The sequence below is a fragment of the Rhinoraja longicauda genome, chromosome 4 (genome assembly GCF_053455715.1).
Source record: "Rhinoraja longicauda isolate Sanriku21f chromosome 4, sRhiLon1.1, whole genome shotgun sequence".
NCBI classification, from domain to species: Eukaryota; Metazoa; Chordata; class Chondrichthyes; order Rajiformes; family Arhynchobatidae; genus Rhinoraja; species Rhinoraja longicauda.
Genome location: NC_135956.1, coordinates 62,662,880 through 62,673,466, shown reverse-complemented (window position 1 = coordinate 62,673,466; position 10,587 = coordinate 62,662,880).

Sequence of the window (10,587 nt, the reverse complement as noted above, 5' to 3'; positions counted from 1 at the left end):
CTGCATTTTAATACAAAATGTGTTATTGTTTAGTTAGGTGTCTTGCTAACAGAATTTAGAAAACACAGCGAACGGCAAGTTTACGTGGAAGTCTGTCTATTGTTGACTCGTGATTGGATCCTGAACAGCGTAAGATTTTAATTTAGAGAAAATATTACTTTTGGTAAAGAAATGTTAACATGAGTAATATGATCGCCGAATAATGAATGCTTCTTTGTAATTTTTAATTCTTTGATGTTGTGCCAAACTAATATGCTTAGTTTAAAGTAATGAATTCAGTGACTGCAGCTGCTACCAACCCCACTGCCTCATATCTGAACCAAATGGAATTTAACCACGGTTTTATTTTCACCTTTGTGTCTTCTAATAGTAAGAAATATCATTGAATTAATACAGATATAAGAAGTCCAGACGCAATCGTAATAAGAATGGATATATCAAAATTTAACATTACCTAGTGACAGCATAGTTTGCAAAATTCTGCTGCTGGGGAACTGACAATTCCCTTGACTATGACTGAGGTATGCAATTCCAAAGAATCACTAGTTAGAATAAATTCTTTGCATCTCTGTCCTGGATAGCTTACATATTATATTCAACTTGTAACCTCTGGTTCTCTATATTTCAGACAGAAAACCCTCAACTTCGCATCTGCTGTATCAAACCTCTTAAGAATTAAAAGTCAATGAAATCATCTCTCATTCTTCTAAACTCGAGGCAGTGTGGGCCCAGTCTATTTAATTTATTCTCTGGCAACAAATGACCCATCTCAGAAATCAATCTGCAATGGAGTGAGTCTGAAGAAGGGTCTCACCCTAAAATGTCACCTATCCATGTTCTCGAGAGATGCTGCCTAACCTGCTGAGTTACTCCCACACTTTGCATCTTTTTTTGTAAACCAGCATCTGGAGTTCCTCGTGTCAATATTCTAATGAATCTCATTTACAGTTTCTATTTCTACCATATTCTTCCTGTAATGTGCTGAACAGTACAAAATACTCCAAATGCGATCTAACCAATGTTTTGTATAGCTGCCACATAATCCCAACTTTTATATTTAATGTCCCAGTCGATAAACGGAAGAATATCAAATGCCGTCAGGTGGTGGAGATTGATACAATTACAACAATTAAAAGACATTTGGGCAGGTACTTTGGTAGTAAAGGCATGGAGAGATATAGAAACATAGAAAATAGGTGCAGGAGTAGGCCATTCGGCCCTTCGAGCCTGCACCGCCATGCAATGTGATCATGGCTGATCATCCAACTCAGTATCCCGTACCTGCCTTCTCTCCATACCCCCTGATCCCTTTAGCCACAAGGGCCACATCTAACTCCCTCTTAAATATAGCCAATGAACTGGCCTCAACTACCTTATGAGCCTAATGCAGACAAATAGGATTATCCTAGATAGGAAATGTGGACAGATGAATGAGATGAGCCAAAAGGAACTGTTTCCATGTTATATGATTCAATGATTCAATGATTTTTAACAAACCATAAAGCCAGATTGGACTTAAGTCATTCTCAATCCTGAGGGACTGCCTATGAAGGACGCAGATGCACTTGATCCCCTCATTCAAATCATTGATATCGACTGTGGAGAGCTGGGCCCGAGCTCCAATCCCTGTGGCACCTTTTAACTGGTTACATACAGGCTGTCAACCCAAGTATGACCTCCTTACTTTTGCTCTCTGCTTTCAACGCATTAACCAGTCCGTGTTCCATGGTAGTTTATTAACCTTGATATAGCAAGCTCTAATTTTGTTTAATAATCTCTCATGTGGCACTCACCAAAGACCTCTTGGAAACCTTCACTAAGGAAGACACAAACAATCTCCCAGATGTTCTAGTGGACCGAGGTCCTAGGGTAACGGAGGACTGAAGGAAATTCACATTAGGCAGGAAATTATGTTGGATAGACTGATGGGATTGAAGGCTGATAAATCCCCAGGGCCTGATGGTCTGCGTCCCAGGGTACTTAAGGAAGTGGCTCGAGAAATCATGGATGCATTGGTGATCATTTTCCATTTTCTGAATCTATAGATTCAGGATCAGTTCCTGTGGATTGGAGGGTAGCTAATGTTATCGCACTTTTTAAGAAAGGAGGGAGAGAGAAAACGGGAAATTATAGACCAGTTAGTCTGACATCAGTGGTGGGGAAGATGCTGGAGTCAATTATAAAAGAAGAAATTGCGGAACATTTGGATAGCAGTAACAGGATCGTTCCGAGTCAGCATGGATTTATAATAATAATAATAATAATGCATTACATTTATATAGCGCTTTTCATACACTCAAAGACGCTTTACAGGGATTTAAAGAACATAGGGAAGTGAATAAATAGATAAATAAGTAAACGAACAGAGAAAGGAGACAGAAGGTGAGGTGACCTTCAGTGGTTGAAAGCAGTACTGAACAGGTGAGACTTCAGTGATGTTTTGAATGTGGTGAGTGAGGAGGAGTCTCTGACGGTTTGGGGTAGTGAGTTCCATAGGGTGGGAGCAGCGATGGAGAAAGCCCTGTCCCCCCAGGATCTGAGTTTGGTCCGGATGGGGGGGGATAGGAGATTGGCAGCAGCAGAGCGGAGGGTGCAGGTGGGAGTGTGCCTGTGGAGGAGGTCAGTCAGGTAGGATGGGGCCAGGTTATGGAGGGCTTTGTAGGTCATGAGGAGGATTTTGTACTGGATTCTCTGGGGGATGGGGAGCCAGTGGAGTTTGTAAAGGACGGGGGTGATATGGTCATGGATCGGGGTGTGGGTGAGTAGACGGGCAGCGGAGTTTTGAATGTATTGAAGTTTACTGATTTTTGAGGGTGCGCCATAGAGGAGGCTGTTGCAGTAGTCCAGACGGGAGGTGATGAAGGCGTGGATGAGGGTTTCTGCAGCTGTGGAGGAGAGGGATGGACGGAGACGGGCAATGTTTTTGAGGTGGAAGAAGGCTGAAGGGGAAATCATGCTTGACTAATCTTCTGGAATTTTTTGAGGATGTTACTAGGAAAATGGACAAGGGAGAGCCAGTAGATGTAGTGTACCTGGACTTTCAGAAAGCCTTGATAAGGTCACATATAAGAGATTAATGGGCAAGATTAGAGCACATCGTATTAGGGGTAAGGTGCTGACATGGATAGAAAATTGGTTGGCAGACAGGAAACAAAGAGTAGGGATTAACGGGTCCTGTTCAGAATGGCAGGCAGTGACTAGTGGGGTACCGCAGGGCTCAATGCTGGGACTGCAGCTATTTACAATATATATTAATGACTTAGATGAAGGGATTAAAAGTAAAATTAGCAAATTTGCAATTGACACAAAGCTGGGTGGCAGTGTGAACTGTGAGGAGGATGATATGAGGATGCAGGGTGACTTGGACAGGTTGTGTGAGTGTGCAGATGCATGGCAGATGCAGTTTAATGTGGACAGATGTGAGGTTACCACTTTGGTGGAAAGAACAGGAAGGCAGATTATTATCTGAATGGTGTCAAATTAGAAAATTGGGAAGTACAAAGAGATCTGGGTGTCCTTGTGCATCAGTCACTTAAAGTTAGCATGCAGGTACAGCAGGCAGTGAAGAAAGCTAATGGCATGTTTTTTATTTTTTTTATTTTTTTTAAATCAAAAATATTTATTCAAATATTAAAATAATATATACAATATAATAAAAACAAAACAGAACCCACCACCAGAATACTATACAAACAAATATACCAATTGAAACTATTATACAATTATATTACAATCCCCATCCAGGATACATCCAATACCCCGCGGTGCCCAGTGGTCCCGGAAATCTTCCAGGGTGCCCGTGGACAGCGCATAGTCCCTCTCCAACACCACCCGGGCACGGATGTAACCCCGGAAAAGGGGTAGGCAGCTGGCTCGGGCAGAGCCCTCTTCCGCCTGGCGCCGTGAGTGCTAATGGCATGTTGGCCTTTATGACAAGAGGAGTTCAGTAGAGGATTAAAGAGGTCCTTCTGCAGTTGTACTAGTGAGACCGCACCTCAATAGTCAATAGTCAATAGTCATTTATTTGTCACATACACATAAATATGTAGTGAAATGAAAAATTACCCGCAGTTCAACAAAAGGACCAATAAGAATAATCAATAAAAATGCAATAACACATACAATCATAAACTAACCGGAGTACTGTGTGCAATTTTGGTCTCCAAATTTGAGGAAGGACATTCTTGGTATTGAGGGCGTGCAGCGTAGGTTCACTCGATTAATTCCCGGAATGGCGGGACTGTCGTATGTTGAAAGACTGGAGCGACTAGGCTTGTATACACTGGAATCTCATTGAAACATATAAGATTATTAAAGGATTGGAGACGCTAGAGGCAGGAAACATGTTCCCAATGTTGGGGGAGTCCAGAACCAGGGGCCACAGTTTAAGAATAATGGGTAGGCCATTTATAACAGAGATGAGGAAAAACATTTTCAGTCAGAGAGTTGTAAATCTGTGGAATTCTCTGCCTCAGAAGGCAGTGGAGGCCAATTCTCTGGATGCTTTCAAGAGAAAGCATAGATAGAGCTCTTAATGATAGCGGACTCAGGGGGTATGGGGAGAAGGCAGGAACGGGGTACTGATTGTGATTGATCAGCCATGATCACATTGAATGGCGGTGCTTGCTCAAAGGGCCGAATGGTCTCCTCCTATTGTCTATTGTCTATCCCAATGAACCGCATCAATCGGTTTGCCCTCCTCTATTCTGTCAGTTACCAAACAAAAAATCAAGAGATATATCAAGTGTGGTTTCCTAAATTAATGGTGACTTTGTTCAATTCTGCCATTACTTTTTAAATGTTCTGTTACAATATCCTTCAGAATGGATTTATTTTACTCATGTTAGGCTAAGTAATCTATAGTTCTCCATTTTCTCAATACTTCCTTTCTTAAATAGTAGGGCTTGTGTTTATTTCTTTCCAATCTGGGACCATTGCAAAATCTATGGAAGAAAACAACCAGTGTATTCATCACTTCCCTCAAAACTTTTCAATTCAAACAATCAGGCCCTACAGATCTCTTACAATTTAGTACAATTATTTCCACCAATACTAATATTTTATTAATGCTAATGAATTTGTGCTCTTAATTTACTTTGGACCTATTTCCTGATGCGTTGATCTGTCTCTACCAAAATAGTCTGAAGAAGGGTCTCGACCCGAAATGTCACCCATTCCTTCTCTCCCGAGATGCTGCCTGACCTGCTGAGTTACTCCAGCATTTTGTGAATAAATAGAATATATCCTATCCTGCAGCGCCTCATGGATCGAGTTAGAGAACTGGAACAGCAGCTGGGAAGATAAAAGTTTCCTGGACAGGACCTACAGTCAGGTTGTCACTCCAAGAGTCCAAGGGTACAAGAGGTGTGACGGTTAGAGACGGAAAGGAAGGGGATTAAACTAGTGCAGGAGACCTCGGTGGAAGTGCCTCTTGAAAACAGGTACGCCCTCTTGGGAGCTGTCGGGGCAGACGACGTTTCCCGTCCGAGCGGCAGACAGGTCTATGACTCGAATCCTGGTGCTGAGGCACCACTGGCGAGACTGACGTCAGGCAGAGCCATAGTGGTGGGTGATTCCATTATCAGAGGGCGGACAGGAGATTCTGTGGCGACAGGCAAGACTTGAGGAAGGTGTGTTGCTTCCATGGTGCCAGGGTCCAAGATGTCTCAGACCAACTGAAGAACATCCTCGAGAGGGAAGGTGAACAACCGGAACTAGTTGTGCATGTACAGTAGGCATAAATGACGTGGGTAAGAAGAGGAAGGAGGTTCTGCAACATGAGTGTAGAGAACTAGGTAGGAGGTTGAATAGCAGGACTTCTAGGGCAGTTATCTCTGGGTTGCTTCCAGTACCTCGTGCTAGTGAGGGTAGGAACAGGGAGATAGGGGATCTGAATTTGTGGCTGATGAGTTGGTGCAGGGGGCAGGGATTTTGATTTCTAGATCACTGGGATCTCTTCTGGGGCAGGGGTGACCTGTACAAACGGGACGGGTTGCACCTTAATTGGAGGGGGACCGACATTCTGGCAGGCAGGTTTGCTAGTGTGACATGGGTGGGCTTAAACTAAACAGTGGGGGTGGGGGGGGGGGGTGGAGTCAACCACGTGGAAGCGTATGCGTGAAGGGGAAAGAGAGTGTAGGAAAGGTCACATTTAAACTAACAGGGCAGGGGGATGGGAACCAATTCAAGGAGACAGAGGGACATAAAAGGAGGACAGAAGCAAAAGGTAGAAGGGAGTTAAGAAAAACAAACCTGAAAACCTTCTGCCTTAATGCGAGGAGCATTCATAATAAGGTGGATGAATTGAATGTGCAGTTAGTAGTTAAGGAATATGATATACTTGGAATTACGGAGACATGGCTCCAGGGTGATCAAGACTGGGAGCTAAGCATGCAGGAGTATTTGATATTCGGGAAGGATAGACATAAAGGAAGTGGAGGTGGGGCAGCATTGCTGGTTAAAGAGGAGATTAATGCAATAGCAAGGTGGGACATTAGCTTGGATGCTGTAGAATCGGTATGTGTAGAACTGCGAAATAGCCAAGGGCAGAAAACGCTTGTTGGAGTTGTATACAGACCACCAAACAGCAGTAGGGAGGTTGGGGATAGCATCAAGCAGGAAATTAGGGATGCATGTAGCAAAGGTACAGCAGTTATCATGGGTGACTTTAATCTACATATAGATTGGCCCAACCAAATTGGTAGCAGCGCTGCGGAGGAGGATTTCCTGGAATGTATACGGGATGGTTTTATAAACCAATATGTAGAAGAATCGACTAGAGGACAGGCCATCATAGAATTGGTATTGTGTAATGAAGAAGGATTAGTTAGCAATGTTGTTGTGCAAAGCCCCTTGGGCAACAGTGACCATAATATGATGGAATTCTGCATTCGGATAGAAAGTGATATGGTTAATTCAGAGACTTGGATCCTGAACGTAAAGAAAGGAGACTTTGAAGGTATGAGATGGGAATTGGCTAGGATAGACTAGCAAATTAAGGGGTTGATGGTGGAGATGCAATGGCAAAGATTTAAAGACCGCATGGATGAACTCCAAAAATTGTTCATCCCTGTTTGGCGAAAAAATAAAATGAGAAGGTGGATAATGAGGGAAACCAAGGGTAGTGTTAAATCCATGGAAAAGGCATATAAATTAGCCAGAGGAAGCAGCAAACCGGAGGACTGGGAAAAATTTAGAATACAACAGCAGAGGACAAAGGGGTTAATTATGAGGGGGGGGAAAAAGAGGATGAAAGCTTGCGGGGAATATAAAAACTGACTATAAAAGCTTCTTTAGATATGTTAAAAGGAAAAGATTAGTGAAGACAAATGTAGGTCCCTAACAATCAGAGACAGGTGAATTTATAATGGGAAACAAAGAAATGGCAGAACAGTTAAACAAGTACTTTGGTTCTGTCTTCATTAAGGAAGACACAAACAATCTCCCAGAAATATTGGGGGACCGAGGATCTAGTGGGAGGGAGGAACTTAAGGGAATCCACATTAGTCAGGAAATGGTGTTAGGTAAACTATTGGGACTGAAGGCAGATAAATCCCCATGGCCTGATGGTGTAATGTCCCGTCATATCTGTTAGTCTTGTGTCATGTTCTGTGTTTAGATTCTCATTTCAGGTCCCTTGACTTCCTGCCATTGTAATTGTCAGCCCCGCCTTGATTGTTTCCACCTGTGTGCCCTTACCTCAAGTATATATAGTCCACGCCTCCCTTTGTCCTGTGCTAGTTTGTATTGTGATTCATGTGCTCTCGGTCGTAGTATAGCTAGTAAGTAATTTTTGTAACTAATGTTTTTGTAGCTGAGTAAGTTTAGAGTTTTTGGTTCGAATCGCAGTGTTCTTTAATGTGAAAATTAAAGAACGACTTTATTTTCTCCAAATTGACTCTTGTGTGTGAGTCGTGCGTTTGAGTCCAGTTCCTGTGTGCCCCAGAGCATAACAGAACGAACTGGCCCTAATATGGACTCAGCCGACTCTAAGATTTGGAAATCAGCCCTTGCCAACCAGGGCACTAAGATCCAGCACCAGGAGGAGCAGCTGCGCTCAGTCAGTCACGGGGTGCGCGAGCTGAACGATAGACAAGGCGAGTTCCAGTCATCAGTGACGACCCAGATTAACCACCTCGCTGTACAACTCCATCAGGTTCTGGCTCGTCTCGACCCAACCTCGGCAGCTTCTCCACTGGCTCACGTTGAACCTTCAGCCGGCCATCCGCCTGCTGTTCCGGCCACGCCTGCGAACCCCACGCTGATTCTACGCCTGGCTTCACCAGATAAGTTCTCTGGAGACTCGGAGAATTGTAGATCATTCCTTGTACAATGTGATCTCCACTTCAAGCATAACCCTGCACACTTCCCCTCAGACCAGGCCAGGGTAGCATTTATTGTGTCCCATTTGACGGGACGAGCCGCAGCATAGGCCACTGCGGAGTGGTCTCGGGGCTCCACATCCTGTCAGGATCTAGACCTCTTCCAAAGAACATTTAGCAGTATTTTTGATCACACTTCCTCTGCTAAGGAAGCTTCCCGAGTCTTACTGCAGCTAAAACAGAACACTCGCCCAGTGATAGACTATGCCATTGACTTCCGAACCCTTGCAACAGACAGTGGGTGGAATATGCCTGCACAAGTGGATGCATTCATGAATGGGTTGTCAGAGGCTATAAAGGACAGACTTTCACCTTTTGAGTTACCCAGTGATCTAGAGACATTAATTACCAGGGCTATTCGTGTCGATAACAGGATAAAGGAAAAGGAAAGACACCAGGCTGCTGATCGTCCTCCCCATCACCAGGGGCGCTCCTCCGGGTCCTTCACACCGAAGAAGTCATCGTTCCCTGTCCATCGCTGGCCGGAGAAAACAGCGTCCTCTCAGCCGTCGGAGGAACCCATGCAGCTAGGACGAACCAGGCTGACTCCGGAGCAGCGACAGCGCCGCCTGAAGGACGGAGCCTGCTTTTACTGCGGTCAACAAGGACACCGTCTGGCCGACTGCTCGGTAAAAGGGGGTGGCTCACCAGTGAAAAGGAGGACACTGGTGAGCCAATTCCCCGTTTCGGACTTACCTCCTCGACCTCTGACACAGGCCACCCTCACTCTGAATCAGCAAATTGTGACTCGGGGGGTTTTGATCGACTCCGGAGCCGACGAGAGTCTCATGGACTGGACTCTAGCTCGATCGTGTAAGGTTAAATCTGTGCCCTTGTTGCAACCTATTGTGGCGAGCGCTTTAGATGGACGTCAGTTGTTTGAGATAACTCATCGTACAGAACCTGTCAAAGTCATGTTCAATGCTAACCATGTGGAGATAATGTTTTTTCACTTGTTTGACTCAGCTCAACATCCCTTGGTCTTTGGTTTCCCTTGGCTGCAGAAACACAATCCTCAGATTGATTGGCGATCTGGTAAGATCAGACGATGGGGGGTTGAGTGCACACAATCATGTCTTGTTGAACCAGCGAACAAAGGGGTGAGTTACGGGAAGATCGGGGCGGTTTTGGGAATAAATGTTCTTAAATCTGAAGAAATAAAGATTTCTAATGATGATGATGACTATCCTGATCTGTCGAAGGTTCCACCATGTTACCATGAACTGAAGGAGGTGTTCAACAAGTCCAGGGCCACCACCCTACCTCCTCATCGACCTTTCGACTGCGCTATCAACCTGCTGCCGGGGGCCCCTATTCCCAAGGGGCGACTGTACTCCATATCCGGCCCCGAGAGGAAGGCGATGGATGAGTACATTGAGTCCTCCCTGAGGACGGGCATTATTCGCCCGTCCTCCTCGGCAGCAGGCGCGGGGTTTTTCTTTGTGGGCAAGAAAGATGGATCACTTCGTCCCTAAACGAGATTACGATCAAGAATCGTTACCCACTTCCTTTGATGTCTTCTGCTTTTGAACTGTTGCACAAAGCCAAAGTATTCACTAAACTAGACTTAAGGAATGCATACCATCTAGTGAGAATCAGAGAGGGGGATGAGTGGAAAACTGGGTTTAACACCTCTAACGGGCACTACGAGTATTTGGTGATGCCGTTCGGGTTAACCAATGCCCCCGCAGTCTTCCAAGCTTTTATGAACGAGGTCCTCAGGGAATTTCTCAATGAGTGTGTTTTTGTCTACCTTGATGACATTCTTATCTTCTCTCCAGACATACAGTCTCATGAGCGTCATGTCAAGTGTGTGTTGCAGAAGCTCCTAGCTAACCGTCTGTATGTGAAGGCCGAGAAGTGCGACTTCCACGCAGACACAATGTCCTTTCTGGGCTACATTATATCGGCCGACCACATCCAGATGGACCCTGGTAAGGTCAGTGCGGTGGCCGATTGGCCCACCCCCACTAACAGAAAGAAGGTGCAACAGTTTATCGGATTTGCAAACTTTTACAGACGTTTTATTAGAGACTTCAGTGCTGTTGCTGCTCCTCTGCACTCTCTCACGTCTTCCAAGACCCAGTTCCAGTGGAATCCTCAGGCCGAAGCCGCCTTCCAGCGCCTCAAAACATTGTTCACCAACGCTCCTGTTCTGACCATCCCAGATCCCCAGAGACAGTTCATTGTGGAGGTGGATGCCTCC